This window comes from Myotis yumanensis, unplaced genomic scaffold (assembly GCF_028538775.1).
Source record: "Myotis yumanensis isolate MYYU_CA2020_CCGP unplaced genomic scaffold, mMyoYum1.0.hap1 SCAF_5, whole genome shotgun sequence".
NCBI classification, from domain to species: Eukaryota; Metazoa; Chordata; class Mammalia; order Chiroptera; family Vespertilionidae; genus Myotis; species Myotis yumanensis.
In genome coordinates this window covers 27070900-27094044 of record NW_027223756.1, presented here as the reverse complement: position 1 = coordinate 27094044, position 23145 = coordinate 27070900, and the positions used below count along the sequence as shown (strand labels likewise).

Sequence of the window (23145 nt, the reverse complement as noted above, 5' to 3'; positions counted from 1 at the left end):
AGGAAAACGTAGTATACAGGTATAAGGTGTGGTGCTGTCTGTGGTTTCAGGCAAAAATTATTTACTTGTGACCCAGTCGTTAGTTATCACCATCACCAACAGCCTCGGCTTTCGCCCCCATGCCAACCTTGCAGGGGGACTCCCGGTGTCGCTCATTCCCCAGCGGAACCCACGTCACTAGGTGTCAAGGAGCCCTGGGAATGTCACAGAAAGCCAGCCAGCCCCCTGCATTCTCCACACTCGCCATCCATCCACCCATCCCTGGAACAGCCTCATGGAGCTACTCCACAGAAATTAATTGCACTGTAAATGGAGGCAACAGTTTGGATAGTTTGTCCTGGTGACTTTGGAATTAGGGATCATTTTGGAAGTGTCCATTTGTTTTCTCTGCTCTAGGCATTTTAGTGTTTCTGGTACATCTGCTATCTGCAGCCACATGGCCCAGTCACACTACCCCCACTTTCAGTTAATAGTTTGATGTCCCTCCACAAGCCCCCAAAGAGAATTTTGCATATTCCATGTAAACATATATTTAGAGTCAGACCATCCCAAATACGCTCTTCGCATATGGTAAAACTCTGTCCAGCCCTTTCACATAGTACAATAACAGATAGAAACTTAATTCTGTTTACATTGATTCCACAGGGAAGACGGCAGATTTTACCTTGCACAGCACGTTGCACTTCCTTCTCAAACCCTCATTCTTTCTTTCAGACCCTTTTCTTTCATCCGCAAACCTCTACATCTCTGTGTCCACCTCTGTTTTGTTCTGTTTTTTTCTCTCTCTCTCAGCCTCTCTCAGCCCTTTTCCCACCTAGCCTCTTCATCTCCCTCCCACTCCACTTGCTTCTGGATCCCTTCTGATATGAAGCAATTTGGTTCTTTCAAACATGGCCCTCTTCACCCATCACCTCCCCATTAGCATAGAATAATTACAAGATGCCCCTTCTTTCAAATACAACTAAGAGATCATTAATATTCTTTGTTTTATCAATTTTTTTCCAAGCACTTACTAAGTTATGTTCTTAATTTGTTGCAGGAGATAATAATTATATATTAGTGTTGCCATTTAACTGTAGAAATAGCCACTTGTAATGTCAGTCTTCAGTGGGCAGACTTTTGTTTCTTGTTGTGCCTGGGTTTTCTCAAATGGAAGTCCCACATGCCCCTGATTGTGCGTGTTAAGGAGGCCGCCCTTCTGGATCCAGCAGCCATGGAGAGTCTCCATTAGGACATGTTCTAAGTGTTGGGCATGGATTTGGCTCTATTTGCATTCTTGCTTCCATCCCATTGGGATGAAGGGGAACAGATGCACAGAAGGCGGACTGAGGTTGGAGGCACCAGCTCTGGCCAAGGACTGTACTAATGCTCCCCCTCCCGGACTTCATCACTGCGGGGCTCTCTCCAGCTAAACCACCTCTGCAGGGGCCAGCAGGCACCCCTCCTTCCTGATTACAGGGCAGCCTACGGTTATGCCAGGCTGAGACTCTGCTCTCTGCCTGCTCCCCCAGGAGGAGGGTCGGTAATGGGGTGGTTTACTGGCTTCAGATTGCTCCCATCACCCCTCAGTGCAGATCCATACCTGGAAACCCGATAGGGACCTGCTGACTCCTGAAAATAAGCTTTGAGTCAACATGAAATTGACAGACTGTGGAAGCAGCATTTATGAATCAGCTGACACTTAAAAAAATGAAATCCCTTTTGTTGCTGAAGGAAACCCCAGAGACACGAAAAGCCCCCCCCCCCCCCCCCCCCCGCTTTTTTTGCCTTATTACAGTTTACCAATATTTTAAGCAGTGGTTGGTCCACAGTTCCTTGCCAATCCAGTATTTGTTAGAGGATAGGAATAAAGGAGCTCTATGAGGTGATAAAACCATTAGGCAGCAGCCTTAGCAAGCCCTTGGGGATTTACACGAATTGCTCTAATAAATGAATCCATTAACTCCATGAAATCAGGCATTAAGCATAATGGAAATTTATAAGCTCTGCTTCTTGTTATTACTATCTTCTTGTTGGCTGTTGGGGGAAGGAGTTATGTCTCTCTCTCCCTCTCCCTCTCTCTTCCTCTGTCCTTCTGTGGGTGCATGTGCGTGCGTGTGCGTGTGCGTGTGCGTGTGTGTGTGTGTGTGTGTGTTGGGAGATGTCAAAGATCAAGTGGACTTCATGCCATTGTTGTGTGCTAAGCCCAGCCCTTTGAAATTTGGGGCACTAGTGAGATTTTGGGAAAACCTGAAGATTTTCTTGACTTATTAGTGACACCAAAGTGAAGAGAACACCAAGCCTTTGGAACATCCGTGTTAAATGCTGACATATTTTGTCAGCTGTAGCTTTTGGAGGAGAGCATGAACTCTCACACACGAACAGGATGCTAAGTGTACACCCTTGCCCAGGAATACACGGTCACTTTTCAATGTGATACAGTGAGCAACACCGTACAGCCCCTTCAATGCACTAATCGGCTCTGGGAACCTGGGCGCGTCATTCACTCCTTCCCAGATGTGTCCCCTAACATTCCCCACCCTGCCTGGGCTCAATAGTCATGACAGCACTTGGAAAGAATAGAACTATGACCTGAGCGATAGGAGATATGAGTAACTGGTTATGTTGAACCAGTCAAGGCTTGATGTGGACTAGGTCAGCCCTGACTGAATGCTTAATTTAAAGTAATTTTTAAACTGGTATGAAACTATAATTTTTTAGTTCCTCTCATATTTGGCAGAAATTAGATAATCTCCCCAACCACCCCTCCCCCCCAATCATTTAAGCCACCAAGATAGCAGAGAAATGAAGAAGGGAAAGCAGTGTTATGTGTGGCAGAATCCCGATCATCATTTCAGGCTCAGTCCTCAGTTTACCACAGTTATTGAGGTAACCTTTGTGAGGCCTGCTATAGGGACAAGACATTTGTGCTCAGTTTGACCCTGGCCACTAAGCTGGAAGGAAATACTCACAGTTCTAAGAATCAAGGGAAAACAAATGCTGATTTTTTATTTTTGTTTTTATCCCCTGTTACTGCTTACACATGCAGAATACCCATGAAGGGAGATATTTTGCAAAATATATAAAGCCACTGAAGGTAGATGCACAGGCATCTGTTAAGGTGGTAATTGGATGTGTCCGCAAACCCAGCATATGTAAAACAGGCCTCACCTTTGGTTCCAAATACACTTTAAGTCTTCCCTCCCTATCTCTATGAATGGCATCACCTCATAACTTAACTATTTCTTATAGATATTAATTAACCTAGATCTTATTAACTCAGAATGTGAGCTAATATTAAATATTAAAGTTAATATCAAATATTAAAGGTAATTACTAAAGAAAAGAAAAGATATAGAATTCATTAATTCCAACCAACCAGCAACTGGCAAGGATAAGGGAAATGAAGCAAAATAAATAAAACTGTACTTATTCAAAAGAATCCAGGGAAAGAAATAGAAAAATTGCTCAAGATTAGGTGGTAGAAATTAATCCAAATGTATTATGATCACAATAAATGTAAATGGGCTAAATTTACTAGCTACTGGATTTTTAAAAAATTCATCTACACTGATTTCAGGAGACATATTTAAGACACAACAATACAGAAAAGTTAAAAACAAAAGGATGAAAAGTAGATACCAAATGTTAACAAAATTAAAAGTTGATATGGTGATAGTAATAGCATATAAAGTAGGTCCAAGGCCAAAAGAATGATCAAAGTAGGTCTAAGACCAAAAGAATGATTAAGGGTAAAAGGCATCACTGCATAGAGATAAGTAGAATAATCAACAGAAAGATATAAGAAAGCCTAAGCTTGTGGGATAATGACAGAGCCTGAAAATATATAAACAAAAATTGACAAATACATAAGGAGAAGTTGACAAATCCACAATGGTGGTGGAAGATTTTAATATATTTCTCTTATAAATAATAGAGCAAACAGACAAAAAATATTAAGGATATAGAAGATTGAAATACACAACAAGCCCAATTGAATGAACATGAGAGAACTCTGCACCCCAAAATTAATGAACACCATTCTTCTCAAGGCCACTGGAGCATTTGTAAAAATTGATCATGTATCAGGTCATAAGGCAAGACTCAACACAAATAGAAGAATCCATTTTGTCCATACTATTCTTTAGGTGGAGTGGAAATCACTCACACCCCTCCTATTGGTGACAAAACCCTTTCTTTTGTACCTTTTTAATGTTTCCTAAAATCATCTTCCTCAGTCCCACTGTGGCTGCTTTAGTTCAGATGCAACACCTTCTCTCACCTGGGCTGCTGAGACAGGCAGCAGTGGTCCCCTTCTTCAGTCCGGCTCTCTTTCAGTGCCCTTTGACCCTGCTGCTAGTGGCCTTTTAACACATGACTCTGACCATCCGTCTCCTGCTAAAGATCTCTGACTGTGTCCATGGGTTCCCTGCCACTGTCAGGATAAGTATAACCCAGACCCCATCATGACGTATGAGGCTTTCATCATCTGCTCCTTGCCTAACCCCGTTGCCTTTTCTCTTACTGACCTATTTTTCTACTAGTCCCCCCACAGCCTCACACCAGCAGCGTTCTTTCTCTCTCCCTTCCTCCACCCTTCAACCATGGCCTGGCTAAGTCATACTCACCCTTCAAAAATTTATCTCAGATATTCTCTCCTCCAGAAAGCCTGTCTGACACGTCCCCCAACCTAACCTCCCTACTCTTCCTCCACACCACGAGTACCAGTTTAGATGAGTTTATTCCCTAACGCTTCCATAGCCACGCTGTGTTTGCTCTCGTACAGCACTGGTTGCAGTTGCCATACAGAGTCCCTGTTTGAATTCTTCCGTGGTGTCCCAGCAAGGCCTGCAGGGCTCTGTGAGAGCCAGCCTGGCTTCCTCCCCTGCCTCATCTCCCACCACGCTCGCTTTCTAAATTAGCCTTTCATTTCCTTGAAATCACTGCCTCCCTCTGCTCCCTAACCCTTACCCATGCTCTTCCCTCTCTCTAGAGCACTGTTCCTCTTCCTCTTCTCTCTACCCCACCCACCCTGTTAACTCCTACTTTTCCTTCAAGTCTTAGTTCAATTGCCAAAATCCTCGAGGAAGCCTTTCCTGACTTTCCTTAACTGGGTCAGGTTCCTCCAGTTCTCATAAGACCATTTAACACCTCCTCAGAGCTCTTACTTCAGTTTTTAATTACACATTCATTCTTTTCGTTATTTAATTAATGTCTCCCTTTACGTCGGGCTTGTCAGTTCCATGATAGTATAAATCAATGTCTTGCTCACTGTGGTATCCCAGTGTCTGGCAAAATGCCTGGTGTCTAATAGGCACTTGATAAATATTTGTTGAATGAGTGAATGAATATAATTTAATTATGTTTACTTGACTGTCTCCTTCATTCGTCTCTAAGACCTTGGGCTATTCCTTTCCCCCACCTAGACCCAGCACTTAGCAAATGCCTGCACAGAATCAGTGTCCTATGGGTGACTGAATACCAGGCCAGTTCCTTCTCAGGGTCCTAGTGGAAGCATGTTATCAGGAGACTTAATCCTCAGGTATTAATAGAAAAACTAAGCCAAGAGCCTAAATGCATTTTAATTGGGTTAAAATTAGGCTAGAATATCCCATCCTCGGGTAAAAATAGGCCCAACCCTGGTTCCCGTCTTGTAGAAGACACTTCCTTACATCTTCAAAAGAAGTATTATGGAAATTAAGAATCTAAAGGAAGATTTCAGACTTTTGGTCTCAAGTCTAACCTTCTTATCTGACCCAGAGAACGTCTGTGTGGTCTGGTTTTACTATTTTTGCCAGGGAGTGTCAGGCTGGCAGGGACCCACTTTACACCCTCTGGTGAAGGAAAGTCTGCCTGAAGAGGGGGCGACAGTGTGTTCTTCTTTCTCTTTTTCCTCTACTCCACCCTCCGTGATCTGTACCAGGTCTGAGGTAGGAACATACCATGGCTGACTGGCCTGGGATAGCATCTCAGCGTGCTGTCCCCAAGCCAGTTCTATTCCCCGAGCTGAAATCTCATCTTCCAAAGTTGGCAGTAAACCGTGGATGTGGCCTGGGATGGACTTGATAGTGGTGTGCAAGTTTGTAAAAGCCAATTATTAAATATTCAGGAATTTTTGCGAGCCAATTGTTAAACCATTAGTAGCTTGATATCAGCCCTGGTGAGACTATTTACAACACAAAAATTGGCAAATACTACAAATCAGGGCTTTTTTTTCCTTCTCAATTTCTATCCTTTCTTTCCCTTCTGTTATTCTCCCTACCCTCCTCCACCACCCCCCTTCTTTATTTTCTCTGGTAGCTGGTTTACCAACATACTACTGAACTTGGGTTTGAGTCCTGGCCAGACACTTGCTAGCAAATTACTCAGTTTTGCAGTCTCAGTTTCCTCATCTGCAGAATGAGGTTTCATAACAGCAGCTATTGCACAGAATTGCTTTAATTGTTATGTGATAATACACAAAAAGTGCTGAGCCCTATACTTGAAAACTTGTAAGCATTCCATAGATGTTAGTTTGGTTACCATACTCCACGTATCATATTGTTTAGTTTTGTCAATCTGCACTATTCATTTTGGATTGAACAGACTTGATTTTAAACATTGAGTAATATTTTGGCAATATTTAAAAAATATTGTTTTCTATATATAGGTTAGAAATTTTCATTATCACTTATATGTAATGAATGTCTCTTCTCATTTGCTTGGGTGCTAACTAGGATATATTAGGAAAAACACTATTTCATAATTTTTTGTGTTACTGTCCAGGATGACAGAGAACCTAGGGTTTAATAGTCTTTCTTGTCTGTTCTTTAATTTCAGATCCTTTTAATTCTAAAGAATCCCAAGTCACTGATAAACTGTGCTTTGGCTTCCAGAATCAAATATTATTTGAGGGAGATCAAGATGTCATACTCTAGAATAGTGATGGCAAACCTATGACACGTGTGTCAGAGGTGATACGCGAACTCATTTTTTTGGTTGATTTTTCTTTGTTAAATGGCATTTAAATATATAAAATAAATATCAAAAATATACATCTTTGTTTTACTATGGTTGCAAATACAGTGGGGCCTTGACTTACGAGTTTAATTCGTTCCGTGACGGAGCTCGTAACTCAAATTACTCGTATGTCAAATCTTAAAGTGAACGAATGAGACATGTGATGCTGGGCTGATATTGTGGCGTTCACTGTGACGTTCGCTGCGCCAACTAGCGGTGGGGTATCTGAAGCTGGCTCATAACCCGAATTTTAGCTCGCAACTCAAAGCAAAAAATCGGCCCAGAGACGGCTCGTATCTCGAAAAACTTGTTAGTTGGGACGCTCGTAAGTCAAGGCCCCACTGTATCAAAAAATTTCTATATGTGACATGGCACCAGAGTTAAGTTAGGGTTTTTCAAAATGCTGACATGCCAAGCTCAAAAGGTTCGCCATCACTGCTCTAGAATGCCAACAACTTTTATTCAGCACCTGCCATGGGTAGAATCCTGCAGATGTCCTGGGAACTTAAAAAAGAAAAGAAAGAAAAGGAAAAAGGAAGGCCCGGGATCCCTAGTCCACAATTATAATATGCAAAAGGCTCTGAACACTAGAAGTTCTTTCCTAACTCAAATTGTGGCAAAACATGACCCAAACTCTCCTCCAACTAAAATCTGTATTCCACTTTGTGTTAATATTTCTATAATCCAGTGCAGAATTAGTAACATGTTTGATTGATTATAGCGTACTGTCCCAAACCTCACTGGAGTTGTTCCATAATATACAATATGTGTACCATACTGCCTTTCTAAAATCTCCAAAATTCTAATTCGAAAATAGACCTACCCCCAAGGCTTTTCAGATAAAGGGATTCTGGACCTGTAGCGGAAATCACAGTGTCTGCCTTGAAGGAGTTTACACTCTGGCCATACGAGATTCATTAAGACATGCTTCAGAACAGAGGGACATAGAAGCCTGGGCCAAGTAGCTGGCAGGAGCGGGGGTGGTTATAATCCAACTGTAGCACCCAGCAGCTCTCCCATACCCTTAGCTCTCACACCCCGTAATGAAGAGCAGAAAATCTGAGCAGACAACTGCCACCCCTAAGGATCTCCTCCAATACCCTGAATTTCCTCCCTTGATTCTGCATCTTTAATTCTCTGCAGTCTGGCTCATCTACTCCTAAAGCACTTCTCCCCGTCGAGCACTGTTCAGTCGGAGGTCAGGAATTCTTCCAAGTGCTTAGGGAAAACAGCCTCCACTCCGAGGAAAAATGGTGCACTCCCTGGCAGTGGCGTGTGTGCTCTGTTCTGTCTGAACTTTAATGCTCACCCCGCCCCCCCCCCCCCACCCCCCTTCTAGAGCATCCTGCAGGCTCTCCGCCATCCTGAAGAGCTGCACACATCTTAATGGAAATATCCTTCCTGCAGACCGATGCTTCCTGCCTCAGGGCCTCGAGCCAAATGCAAAGTGATTTTGCAGAGGCGCTAGCAGCGCTCGCCCCTTCTCCCGACCTCTCTTACTGATGTGGCTCCAACAATCTCTTGAATCTGTGGTCCAGGTTACAATCTCCAGAACCAGCCCAGCAAGGACATTTCTTTCTTGGAGTTGGCAGACCTTTCAGCTCATAGGAAGATGGTCAGTTTGTTGGGTCTTTCTTATTTTTCTTATCTCCTGACCCAGAAATGTTGGCTTCTCCAAACTCAGTCTTTTGAAGTATGTGTTTGTTATCTCTCTGAAAATGCCAAGAACTTGTTGTTCTTTATGTTTCCCAATAGCCCGCTTTAGACATACCAGAAATAATAAAATATGCCCATAAATAATGAGATAGTAACCTTTTCTCCAACATTTACTATGTGTCTCATACATTATTTTAATTCTCAAATAAATTCTGTTAAGTAGACATTGCTTTTTTTTTTTTTAATATATTTTATTGATTTTTTACAGAGAGGAAGGGAGAGAGAGAGATAGAGAGTTAGAAACATCGATGAGAGAGAAACATCGATCAGCTGCCTCCCGCACATCTCCCACTGGGGATGTGCCCGCAACCCAGGTACATGCCCTTGACCGGATTCGAACCTGGGACCTTTCAGTCCGCAAGCCGACGCTCTATCCACTGAGCCAAACCGGTTTTGGCGACATTGCTTTTTTAAAAATTTCTTCCTCTGTTTGTTTGTTTATTTATTTATTTATTTATTTATTTATTTTTAGGTTGGGAGGTAAATGAATAGAGTGAAATTTTCTATTCAGTCACCTACCCTAGCTGGTTCAATGTCCCAACGTATAGTGAACAGAACAGAGATGCTGCCCTGAACTGAACTCGAGGCCTTTGCTTTCTCAGCCCCCACTCTGCAGCCCAGGACCAGCAGTGCAGAGAGCTTCAACCATTTCCCTAAGGCAGTGGTCGGCAAACTCATTAGTCAACAGAGCCAAATATCAACAGTACAATGATTGAAATTTCTTTTGAGAGCCAAATTTTTTAAACTTAAACTATATAGGTAGGTACATTGTTATTAACTTAATTAGGGTCCTCCTAAGGCTTAGGAAGAGCCACACTCAAGGGGCCAAAGAGCCGCATGTGGCTCGTGAGCCGCAGATTGCCGACCACTGCCCTAAGGTCACACAGCGAAATGAGTGTTAGAGCCAAGATCTAAAGGGAGGGTCTTCTGACTCTGGAGTCCATGATTTTAATTGCCAAGGAATGTGGGAAAGAGAAGAGAAATCCACTGGACTGAGTAATCCTTAGCTTCTCTATGCTTTTTGCCCCACCAGCCTCCATAACTCGCACAGTCCTGTTGACGGTGTTCTAAAGGAGATACGTGTTGTCGTTGGAGTCTGCATGTTCCTACCTTGGCATACAACCATCCTCTTTCACAGCTGTACAGTGACCTCTTGATTGCCACTCTCTTGCTTCCCCTGAATAACCCAGCGTCACCCAAGTCCATCTTGACCTTTGTCACACTAGAGTCACTTGCCATTGATCATTAAAGAGCTGGGGCCAGGCCAGGGACCACTGGACGTGGTGGTGTGTGGGGGAGGAGGGGACTATGTGAATGGTCCTACTAGGTTGGAAACACCATGAAAAAGGCAAGTTCTCACAACCTGAGAGTCATAAACCTGGGTTTTGGCTTCTGCTGTTTCATTAACCCCTTGTGTGACTAGGCAAGTCATTTAATGTTTCTGACCCTCTGCTGCCTCATCTGTCAAAGGAAGCTGCTACGAGTACTGATATGGTCATGGGCCACGAGGAAAGAACGAGACAGGCCCAGGAAGGGCCCTGCATACAGAGAGTGTCTGGGAAATAGAAGGAATTGTTGTTGAAGTATCAGTGTGTTGAATATTGACGTTTTGATAGCAATTGGGCTTTCACAAAGCATTTTATGTGAGTAAACAAGCATCTGCGGGTGCCTGTTGTGTAGACACTACATTAAGCGCTTTATAATCATTTTGTATTTGCTGTTCCTTCTGGCATACGGGTAGATGCACCCGTTCCCTTTTGCTCCAGCTGAGAGAACTGTCATCCGAGAGGCTGGGCAAATCTGTGGTTTAGCTGCGAATGAAACCCTCAGCCCTGAGACATCAGGTTGTTGTGTCGCCCTCTGTAGGCAGCCCCATTTCCAGGAGCCCCAGGCTCACCAAAACATTAAAAAAGAAAGAGGACAGAACTCACATTTCGGCCAGACAGATGATATCCAGGCGTCTCTGGAAGAATGGTTAGCAGTCCTGGTGTGCGGTTTCAGGTTTTAAGGTGCTTGGATACAAAGGAGGAATGTAAACTCCACGGAGCTCATTTCACATGTCAGAGTCTATTCCTGTTCTTGAAAGTGGGCCCAGAGGCCCGGGAGCCACATTCCTGCAGAGGCGTTTAGCAGCACGCAGAGCAGGACTCCAGCGGGGCAGGGCCCAGGGTTGCAAAGGGACCCAGTGAGAGCCACAGCCAAAGGGCAGGAAGAAAACAGTCACCTGCCCCAGAGCCAGCCTTCTAGTGACTAGTTTCGGGAGCGCCTACATTAGACTAGTATAAACCTTGCTTCCTTTCACGTTTTTTCTTTTGAAGGACTCTGGCTAATTTTAGAGGTTTTACTTGCCAACTCTCTCTGATCTCACATGAAAAGTCCAAAAGCGGCCATTCTCCCATCCGCACTGTTTGCCCTGTTTCAGCACGCCCGATGGCTCACGTGGTCCCGTGGCCACGTCACTGGTAGTCCACACACGGCTCCACACGCAACCCAGCTGTAGGCAGGGACCAGGTGGGTTTATGGGAAGGAGATGGTGTCTGTTAAGGGATGAGCTGAAATCTTGTATCCAAGAAGCTAAATAAGAAATAAATCTGCCTTGGGTATCTAGCATCTCCAGGGTGGTGCACATTGCAGACAAGATGACACTTATCAGAAAAATCACTGGGATTGGTAGATGCTGATAACCACGACAGCACACTCATCTCTCAAACTTGGCCTCTCAGGGGAGTTTTCCTTCGTTTTGGCAGGGTGCTCCAAACATGGTTTCAACTCCTCCTGATTTCCCTCCTGGTTTATTTCTTTCTTCTCACTGACCTTTCCAAGCCATTTATATTCCCCACTGTCCACTCCTCCCCTCTCATGTCTTCTATATCAAAGCACCACTATATGGGGTGGGGCTGTTTGAAAAATGGCGAATTTTTACGTTATTGGCCTTCGAAAGCAGATTAGGCAACAAAAGTCAGGAGAAATGTCAGGGTGACTTCTGCCATGCTTTCGCACATAACTGCTCTCAGCTTTTAAAGATTCTACATTCCTGGGCTCCTCCTTAGTTCAGAGGGCTCCTCTGGAATTTGATAAACCTAGACATTTAGATGGGCCCGTGGGGTAGGACAGTCAGAAGGCAGGACATTCCCTAATGTTTTTCGTGGTGCTGTATTCTTGAACCCTCAGTGGTGTAAATCACTTTTCTATAGGTCTGTTCATTAAATAAATAAATAGGTGTTGTACTTCAAAATTGCCCTCCATAGGAGTTGTGAAATTTCACATTCTGTAGGGAGTTTAATTGATTTGATGTTCAAAAATGTTTAGCACTGAATTTTCAGCAGCGTGACTATGATGAGCTTCCCTGAGTCTATGTCGGACCCACCGTATCTAGGATAGTTCTCATCATTTCCCCATCCTCTACCTCAGACCCAAATTGTATCTTGTGTAACATTTATGATTCCACTTATGTGTTTGTTTACTTGTTACTGTTTGTCTCGCTCCACAGCACCACACACACACACACACACACACACACACACACACACACAGATCTGTAAGCCTCACGAGGACCCAAATCAGGTTTGTTTTGCTCACATTATATGTCACCACCTAGATCTGTGCCCGACACATAGTAATTGCTCGATAAATAATTGGGAACAAGTGAATTTAAAAAGTCTGTTCTCAAAAAGCTGTTGGGTTTTGAAAAAGTAATTTACCAAAAATTAATCCCTATGGAAAAGGGAAATAAGGTTAGTTTCCCTTTCCTGCAGATCCTTTTCAGTTTGGTGGGTAGTGTTTGTCTGAGAATTGTGTTTACAGAGGAGGGGGTCGGAATCACTGGTTATCCATAGAGTGGGGAGAAGGAATAGAGTGAGGCCTGCCACTTTCCCCCCTCTCTTTATCCATCCTTTCTTCCTATATTTACTAAATGTTACTCAAGTATATGCCAGGCATAGTAAAATAGGGGTAATAGTATACCTACCTCATGGATTGCTGTGAGGATCAAATGAAATCATTGTATTTAACAGTTCTTGGCAAAGTACCTGACATGTTAAGAACATGGAAAATGCTAGCCATTAACATTATCATCAGAAATATTTATGGAGCAACTCTTATGCGCCTTCTGTTTCAGACTCTCCAGAATAAGGAGAAAAGATAATGTCTAAATCACCAGGGGCTTGTGGTGATTTATGTCATCAGCTTTCTTTCCATAATATCTGTTTTCAGAGCAGAGGGTTATATGGTGGCCTCTTCATTTTACAGGGGGGTCAGCTACCCAAGGACAAGAGTGAGGAGAGTTTTGAATGAAGACACAATGCCTACTACTGATATTTTTCCTTTTACCTCAGGCTCGTTGTTTGACTTGGCCCAGCACTGTTACCAATCCTGTCTTTTTTTTTAAGTTGATATTTGTTTGTCATGGGTGGTTGTTTTTTCCGCATGAAATTTGACTTTTTAAAAATATTGCATTGAAATACCATTTCTGAGTAAATTTTGCACCTGAAGCAAGTACCTCCCTCATCTCACCCTAGTCCCAGCCCTTTTACCTAGTTTAAGTTTCTCTAATCTCTCAATATTGAGCCCTTCGACTCTAGTAGAGTTAGCAAATTTAGGTACGTATTATCCACCCTGTGCAGTTCACCATCAGCTCCTGTCTGAACTTCTGAAACGGCCCCCTCTTTTGTTCTGGGCTCCTCCGATCATTTCTATACACAAAGCCAGAGGGATTTTTAAGAAGCCTACATCAGATTGGCCACTCCCTCTTTCAAAACCTGCTGTGCCTTTCCATTGTCATGAACCCTTACCATGGCCTACAAGACACCGTCCGGTCTGGCCTTACCTCCTGCCACTCCCTCCCTTTGCCCACTGCATACCAGCCACTGCTGTCTTCCCTGGGATCCTTGACCCAGAGTGGTCTTCTCCACATGCTGCCTTCATGCAAATTGCTTGCCTGCCAGCAATGCCTTTCCCCAACACGGTCCACTGCCTTGGCTCCTACTCACCTTTCAGAGGGCAGCTGACGCACCACCTCCTCGGGTCTACCCTCACCTCCTGACCTGAGTTCTGTCCCCCCTCTGCCTTCATTATTCTGTTTTGTTGCCTCCTGTTCTCTTCCTTTCCAACAGGTCCCATCATTTGTAATTCATTAAATATCCACCCATGTGTTTACTTGTTTGATGTCTATCTCCCTTACTAGACTGTCAGTTCCCGGAGGGCCATGTTTAGTCACCATCTTCTCCTCGGTCCCTAAGCGCTGCCTGGCACAGAGGAGTTGCTCACCTATCTGTTGAATGAATGAGGGAGGGAAGGGAATGAGTGAACAGATCCGTCTTCAGCCTGTAAAGTCATGACCTAAGGATGCTGCCACACACTAAGAGACTTACTTCCATGTCCCATTCTGCTTTCTGTCGCAATGAACTTTGCTCTTCTAAAGCAAGTGTTTTTCCACTAGATTATTTTTATAGAAAAAAAGTGAAGCAAATATAGAGATAATTATTGATTCTCACTCACGAAGTTCCTGCTCCCTATCACCAACATCCTCCTGAAAGCCTGCTGCTGGATTCCTGGGGACCACAGGAAATAAGTCCGCTGAGCACTTGAAACGCCGTTACGAAAATAGACCAGACTTGACCTTCCTCCTGTGGAAGGGCCTCTTCCTCAGGGAAAACCTTGCAAAGAAATTTTACCTGCTCTTAGGTGCTTCCTTCTGCAGTCATCCTCCCAGCGGCATTATCTGCACATGCTCTGAATCCTGTTCTGAGATTGTCCCCCCACAGCCTAGGTCACTACCTGAGCAAATTGCTCATTTTAATATATATATATATATATATATATATATATATATATATATATATATTCTGATCATTTATAACCTGACTTTACTCAATACATTAGGATTTTTCCTTATTAATAAACATAAATCTATACCTCCATTTGTAATGGCTGCATAGGGTTACACTATGTGGACATGCAAAACTATGTTCATTAATCCCCTTTCACTGAGCATCTAGGCAGGGGACTGAGTGTCAGTATTATAGACATGGGTCTGGGTTGGGCTGACACCTGCAGCCTCAACACACCTCCTGGGGGATTCTGATGCACACCGGAGTGTGAGAGTCCTGGTCTGGGGTAGCCTTTTGTCCCCCCATCAAGATAGAGGAAAGGAATTCAGCCTGGGAGGGGCCAGCTTGATTATTTTCGTCCCTTTAGCAGAGTCACGGAAATATCTCCAAATCTACTCTCCTTGTTTTCTTTAAAAGCAGGAGCCCAGGGGACACTGCCCATTTTGATGTGTTTATTTTTTTCTCTTTCTTTCCATTACTCATATTTTCTTTACTGAATTATTGTTTGTCCCTGCTCAGGGGGGAGAAGAGGAAACAGGTGAGGCGACATGGGTGCAGGCTCCAGGTGCTCCTTGCCCTGCTCCGCCATGTGAGGTGGGGCAGGAGGGCTTCCTGTCTCTGCAGCGAGAGGCCCAGGCCTCTGGCAGGCACCCCAACACGTCTTGACTTAATTTGGGTGGGTGGCTCCAAGGCTCTGGTTTGCTGGTTATGGCGGCACCTGATGGGAAGGCCCAAATCTCTCTATGCTGAGCTAGAAACCAGTTTGGGAGAATTAATGGGCATCTAATCACAATATACAAGCCCATGATAAGATGAAATCAGGCCTCCAGGGTGAGGAAGGTCACATGGCTCAGAATTTCAATGAGGTTCTGTTATGTTTGTGTTTCTCTCTGCCTCTTATTTTATTGGTAAAGTTGTTCCCAGCTTTTCAAAGATCTGAGTACTCCTTCATTCACTTGACACATATTTAATGAGCACACCTACTAAGAAGGCCAGACTGCATTCTTTCTGGAGAAAGCCAAATCACTGTGTGTTGGACCATGGGGTTTTGAGCTGCCTTTTGACCGGGATGTGGAAAGAGTTGCGGTCCCCGAGGCCAGGCATGAGGAATATAGTGGGGAACAGGACAGACTGGATGAGGCCCTCTTGAAGTTCACATTCCAGTGGGGAAGACCCACCATAAAGGGATTCCCAGTGAACTGAATGTCACTGTGGTGAAGTCCAGGGCACCATGGGAGCCAGATAATAGGTGACCTATAAAGCCTGGGAGATGGGAAGACTTCCTGGAGGAAAGGACATTTATATTCCTACTGAAGAGGGAATAGTTATCAGGAAGAGCATGTGCAAAGGCCCTAAGCCTAGAAAGAGCATGTTTCATTTGGGGAGCTGAAAATGATCCACCAGGGATGAGAAGAGAGGGCTGTGGTTGGAGACGTGGGCAGGGACCTATGCAGAGCCCTATAGGTCCTTATCTACAGGACAGTGGAAAACCACTGAACAATGCAGGCTGGGGTGAGACCTGGTCAGAAATGCATTTTTAAAAAGTCACTCTGGCTGCTGCATGGGCAAATATTGGAGGAGAGGTGAAAGCAGGGAAACTAGATGCAATGGTCCAAGTAAGAGGCAGCAGGACCTTAGATAAGACAGTAGATGTGGGTGTGGGCCAAACGGTCTAGCCATTTTGCGCAGCCTCCGCCAGGGTATCTGGGGTAGACGGGCCCAGTGGCCTTCTCTCAGAGAGACAGCAGCGTTCAGCCAGTGCACAGTCCCAGGAGAAGAGCTAAACTGGGATTTAAAAACCCCACCACCAAATATGCCGGGAAATAGAGTTTTCAGATGAGATAGTGCTGCTTTGGGAGTGTGGGCTTCTTCATCTTCAATAGCAGGTTTGGAAGTGAAGCACCAAACCATAAAGGGATTCTCAGTGAACTGAATGTCACTGTGGTGAAGTCCAGGGCACCATGGGAGCCAGATAATAGGTGACCTATAAAGCCTGGGAGATGGGAAGACTTCCTGGAGGAAAGGACATTTATATTCCTACTGAAGAGGGAATAGTTATCAGGAAGAGCATGTGCAAAGATTGGAGGAGAGGTGAAAGCAGGGAAACTAGATGCCATTTGTCTTAACAGATGACAAATAGTGCTATGGAGCCGGAGTTCCTCTCTGCCTGACCTGCCAGGCTAGGCAGTAAGGACTCTTGTCCCTGCTCTTCTCCATCCTGTCCTGACTCACCAGATGACTGGACAAGTCGTCTGTCCCTCGGCTGCATGTGTCTGACCTTAAGAACTGAAGTTCCGAGTCATGCTACCTACAAGACGGTGTCATCTCTGGGAGTTTTGAGGGCAGGTCAGACACTCGGAGGAAAGGGAGGGGAACAGCAGGCTCTCATGTGCCTCCTGGCCTTATGATTCGGTGGGGCTTGGTGACACCAGAGGAGATGGCTGAGGTCCTCTTCAGGGCACTTCATTCATTCACTCAACAAATGGTTATTAAGAGTCTATGTTCCTGTCCCCATTCTCAGATGGTGAACAAAGTCCGCAGCCTTCCCGCCGTGGAGCTTATATCCCAGCCATTTCCTGAGGCACGGCCAGTGGCCCACCCTGCCTCCAAGCTCTCCTGGTCTTAGTATTGAGTAAGAAGGCCCAAGAGTTCCCTGGCATTGAATCCATCTGGCCTCTAACAGAACTGAACTTCCGGTTTGCAAATGTGCCAGGTTCACTCTCACCTCCAGGCTTTTGGACTTGCTTTTCCCTTGGCCTGGACTAACCTTGTCCAACATTGCCACTTGCCCTACCAGCCCCCAGGATATTCCTACTTCTTCAGACTTCACCTCAGATTTTCTCAGACATAATTTCCTGTCCATCGGGCCCAGGTCCGGCCCAGCGCCCCAGCCAAGTTCCCCTAACCCCTCTGTATTTCACTGGAGCTATTACTGGGCTGTTTCTCCCCCTTGACTTTGCTCCATTAGGACAGAGTCCTTGTCCATTTTTTTTCTCCAGTGTCCTGCACAGGCTTGGAACATAATATGTGCTTAATAAATATTTGTTGAAAGAAGGCAGGGTGGGCAGGGGGAGTGCTGATCCGTGCTGTGCTGTGCAGCTTATTGGTTTTGCTGGAAAGACACGCTCTACAGTTAGAAGTCCCTTCAGGAACCAAAGCCTGGGAAGCCATACTAATTTGCCAATTGCCATACTGAACCCAAGTGTGTGTATCTTTTTTTAAAAGATCCTTAAATTAATTTTTAGGGAGGGAGGAAGGGAGGGAGAGAGAGAGAGAGAGAGAAACAACATTGATTGGCTCCCTCCTGCACGCCCCCTAATGAGGATCGAGCCTGTGACCCAGGCATGTGCCCTGACCGGGAATTGAACCGGCAATCTTTTGGTGCATGGGTTGATGCCCAACCAACTGAGCCACTCTGGCCAGGGAGAGATATTAAGTTTTATAATAGACACTTATGTATTGTTTAACTGTTTACTTTGTAAGTAAAGATAAAATCTAAAGAAGAATGAAAAAACAAAGCAAAAAAGCAAGGGTAGAAAGGAGCTCTGAACTAGGGGTATGAGGTAGAGCATCTACTGTTACCCCTTGGCTTCCTGGGTCACCACATGGATGCACTTGGCAATGACATCACCTCAGTTCAGGACGAGGAACGGCCCGGTGAGAAAAGGGTTATGTGGAGAAAGAGAAGGAAAGAGAGGAACCAGGTGCTTTGCTTTCCTCTTGGCTATAACTTATTAACTAAATTCAAGTTCGTTTTCTCTGTCCCCTTGGACTGAGGGTAAAGTCCTGCTGGAGGCCTGAGTATAGTTCTTTGGGGCCTTTTCAGGGTCAGAAAACTCACATGCAAGCAACTTTGTTTACATCAGCAAATCCAGCTGCGTTGTGCAAGCACTTGACCGGCCCCGACTCCCAACATAAAACAGATGTCTGGGCAGCACAGGGAAAGCACGCGGGGCTCCTGAACTGGTAGGACTTTGTTTTGATGAGCTGGGAAAACGACAGGAGAGGGCTGGCACTGGCTGTGACAAGAGTTGACAACAGCAGTGACCAAATAGACCTGGCTTTGTGCTGGCTTCAGTCACATGGGCTCCGAGAAGAGATGTTCAGAGGGGACTGTAAAGGCCAGACTGCATTCTTTCTGGAGAAAGCCAAATCACTGTGTGTTGGACCATGGGGTTTTGAGCTGCCTTTTGACCGGGATGTGGAAAGAGTTGCAGTCCCCTAGGCCAGAGAAGGGGAAGTGGGATCAGAACCAAGATTCCACTTGGCGCTCAGTCCTAGAAACTGCTCTTCTACTTTTGTCTGCATAACTTGTTGAATGTCATCCACATGGTAGATTGTAGAATAAATCTCTCCCTAATAAGTAAATGATTGCTTGATTAGGTTATCATTATGTTAAACATTTTTTCAGGTAATGTTTACCAGCTAGAAATATTAATAAATAATGAAAAACCAAGTCCTCCTCAAAGAACCAGGCACATACCCTATCTCCAGTGTGCCCCAGGGAGCATCATGTCATCTGCCCACTCATTTGAACAAAGTAACTTGCATCCACTATCATGCTCTACTCTACTGATATTCATTTAGTAGATTTGCAAAATTGCATCCTGTGGTAAAATTCTCCCTTGAGGAAAGTGATGAAATTAAAACAACAGTTATTTAAGATCTTCAAAACTGTGAATTTAAAAGATAATACCTATACATCTGCATTGGAAAAAGACTACAGATTACACACACGCGCACCCGAAAATGTGACAACAGCCATCATTGGCTGGTAAAGTTACAAGGATTTTTATTTTCTTCTTTATATTTTTCTGTATTTCCCTAGTTTATTTAACCAGTGGCATATATTATTTGTATAGTCAGAGGCATTTTTATCTTAAAAATCCATTCAAAATGACAATAGCTAAGATCTGGAAACAGCCCAAGTGTCCATCAGTACATGAGTGGATAAAAAAGTTGTGGTACATTTACACAATGGAATACTATGCAGCAGTAAAAAAGACATGGAGGGACCTGGAGAGTATTATGCTAAGTGAAATAAGCCAGTCAGAGAAAGACAAGTATCACAAGATCCCATTCATATGTGGAATCCAATGAACAAAATTAACTGACAAAAAAAACAGATCCAGAGACATGGAAGCATGCAATGGACTGATGAATCTCAGTGGGAAAAGGGGGTGAGGCAGCAGGAAGAGATTAACCGAAGAACCTATATGCATATATGTATAACCCATAGACACAGACAATAGTGCTATGAAGGCCTGGGGCGGTGGGGGGGGGGGGGGAATCTGTAATACTTTCAACAACAAAGATAAATTTTAAATACTATATATACCTCTTGCTGCAGTCCAGGGGTCAATAGCCTGAGTTAATGCTAAAAGTTTCTCACTTAAGACTCCCTCTAGGAAAATAGGGCTTTTTCTCCTTGGATAGAATTGGAAATTTCTCAGTAGGGAGCAATAGCTGACCTTAAGATTCAAAATGGTGCCCATGAGAGAGGTAATAGCTGGGGTTAGGCTTCCAATCCCTCATCATGTACTTAGTATAGAAACAATAGTTTTCTCCCTCTCTAATGACCATTTTTAAAATCTGATCCTCACTTCTTGTCTTCTGTCATCAGACTCTTAGTTACCATACAGTAGGTCTCCATTTGCAGCCCAGCTCTACAATTTGCTAAGATCTTGGCCAAGTCATTTCTAATCTTTGTGCCTCTGTCTGCTTGTCTGTAAACTAACAGGATTATTATGAGGATTAACTGAAATAATGCATCTAAGCACAGCCATAAAGGTTGGCTATTATCATTATCCCAAACATCTTTTCCACCATTATGTGGAGAACATCTCTTCTGATTTAGGTGGGCCCTGTAATATAAAGGCATATACTGATAACAATGGCCTCAGGAACACTAACATGAAAGGAAAGACTTAAAACATTGTTCCTACTTACCTGCTGTCACACAGCTGGTTTCCTCACAGAGGCCTCGAAGTCTTTGGTTGAGCAGCAAACCTCACTCACCAAGGAAACCCCTGCGAGCCTGGCTGCCTGCCTCAGCTGCTTGCCTCAGTCAGTCAGCGCTCTCTTTTAGCTGTTCCTTTTGGTTTCTCTGACTCAGAAGATCTTAGGTCATTCTGAGACAGCCTCCCCACATTCCCTACTTCTACCTGCTGTCCTGGGCATTTGTCATCCTTTGACTGCCCAGCCTCTGAAGCCCCCCTCCCCTACTTGAGGGATACCCACCCCTGCAAAACACACACACACACACACACACACACACACACACACGTCTAGTTCTGGCTGGATCATTCCTGCAGTGTGATGCTAGGCCACTACGCCTTCCCAGTGATTCTGTGGGCAATGCAGGTTCTCTAAATTCTCTTTCTGCTTACATCAGTCAAAGTCAATTTTGGCTGTTTAGAATTAAGAAACTTAGCCTAGCCAGTTCCTACTTGTCCTTCATACCTCCTCTGGCATAAATCTTTCAGCTGTTGATCCCCCAAACTTGCTGAGCTTCCCATGTCATATCATTTATTACACTGGTTATAGCATTTTGTTATACTTGTCTGCTTATCCTCGCCTAGACTATTTGCCCCCACAGCCATTTAGCTCACTGTAGTATATCCATCATGGAGCAGAGTGCCTGGCACATAGTAGGCCCTCTGCCAATAAACCTTACTATACAGGCGGGAACCAGAACAACCACAGTAGTTCCACTTGGAGAACCAATTAACTCGCCAGCTTCTGGATAACCTGGCACCATTCCTAGTCTGATTCCAGGGAAACTAGATTTCCTTTAGCCTTTTGGCAAGGAATAAGATATTCCAGCGGCGTCTTGAGTGGGAGAGTGTGATGTTGGCCCCGTCTTGAAGTGGGTGAGTAATCCCCCAGGCAGCACTTAGCTTTAAATCCTGGCTTAGAACGTGGTCATCTCATGAAGCTCCGGGCTTAAAATGGAAAGTGGCATTACTCATGGCGAAGAGCAGACAATAAAAAAACATGTAGGTGGGGCCTGACACAATGGAGTGAGTATTCTCTAGCGGTGATGAGCATCTCTGCCCTGAGTGCTCGAAGGACTGGCAGACAGCTCAGTCATGGTGGGGCTTTTGAACTACACCTCCGACTTAGTTCATCACCCAGCACCTCACTCTCTGCGGGTGTTGAGAGACATTGAGTTTCTCACCCTCCAGCAGGCATGGAGGTAGGAAATGTCCCTGAATCAACATCAGAGGTGGCATAAAATGATGGTTATAAACATAGACTTTGGCACCCAACAGATCTGGGTCTGAATCTCAGCTCTTCTACTTACAAGCTCTGTCACCCTGAGCAAGTTACTTAACCTCTCTGATCCTAAGTTTCTTATATGCAAAATGGATTAAATAGTAGTACCTACTATAAGGCCATGGGAAAAGTGAATCAGACAATCTGTATAAAGCCCTTATCACAATTCCTGGCAAGTAACCAACACTTAGTAGGTGCTAAGTGCTGGTATTTTGTTGTTGTTGTTAATCCTCACCCGAGGATATTTTTCCATTGATGTTTTAGAGAGAGGGAAAGACAGACAGAAATATCTATGTGAGAGAAACACATTGATTGGTTGCCTCCTGCACTCGCTCTGACCAGGGCCTGGGCCAGGGAGGAGCCTGCAACCAAGGTATGTGCCTTTGTCTGGAATTGAACCCTGGACCCTTTGGTCTGCAGGCCAACGTTCTACTCATTGAACCAAATCAGGTAGGGCCCAAGTGCTGGTATTGATAATGTTATTTTTACCATCCTCCTGCAACAGCCTCCATATCTTCTCTATCCTTTATGTTTATACAAATGCTCCTCAACTTCTGATGGGGTTACATCTCAATAAACCCATTGTTAGATGAAAATATCGTAAACCAAAAATACACCTAATCTACTGAACATTCATAGTTCAGCCTACCCTACCTTAAATGTTCTCAGAACACTTACATTGGCCTACAGTTGGGTAGAATCATTACACACAGTGAATACGCTATAGAGTATCAGTGTTGACCCTTGTGATCACATGGCTGACAGAGCTGTACTCACTGCTGCTACCCCACATCATGAGAACGTACTGTACTGAATATCCCTGGGCCCAGAAAAGATCAAAATATAAAATTTGAAGTACAGTTTCTACTGAATGCATATCACTTTCACACCATCATGAAGTTGAAAAGTCATAAGTCAAACCATTGTAAGTCAGGGACCGTCTGTATTACTCTGTTAATCTCACTCAGCCTTCATACCCTTCCTTCTTCATTCTTTCCCTCTCACACCCTTCTGAGCCGAGGTCACACCCTGGCCTCCTTCCAAAGTCACTACTCTCCATTTCTATCTCGTCTTTCTCTCACATTCTAGGTGCCCGTCAGCTTGCGTACAAAGACCCCACTACCCAATATCTGACCTGTCATTGTCTCTTCCCCACTTCAGAATCCATGACCTGACACATGGTGAAGCAAAATGCACTAGAATAAATCAGTCTGATTTTAATGGACAGATGGGGCATAAGGACGTAAAATGATCAGGATTCAACACCAGTTTCCGGTGCCCCAGCATAAGGTACATGCGCTAAAAGAAAGCAAAGTGGACCAAAGTGCAGCTGATCAAAACTGGG

General features: G+C 44.4%; 1 protein-coding gene and 1 non-coding gene across 5 annotated transcripts in view; both read right to left on the bottom strand.

Annotated features, from left to right (window-relative positions):
• The window catches only part of FGF1 (fibroblast growth factor 1), a 91649-nt gene that overhangs the window by 25042 nt on the left and 43462 nt on the right, over positions 1 to 23145 (bottom strand). The window contains exon 1 of one of the 4 annotated variants that reach the window (XM_070414713.1): positions 20472 to 20534. The exons of 2 other annotated variants lie outside the window; for them this stretch is intronic. The gene's annotated coding sequence lies outside the window, so the exon portion shown is untranslated. Of the gene's footprint in view, positions 1 to 10625; positions 11648 to 20471; positions 20535 to 23145 lie in introns of those variants that run through there. One more of the 4 variants, XM_070414712.1, reaches the window with a different exon arrangement.
• Positions 9159 to 9289, bottom strand: LOC139011896 (small nucleolar RNA SNORA36 family). The gene has a single exon (XR_011471709.1). It is a non-coding gene; the product is annotated as a small nucleolar RNA SNORA36 family (small nucleolar RNA).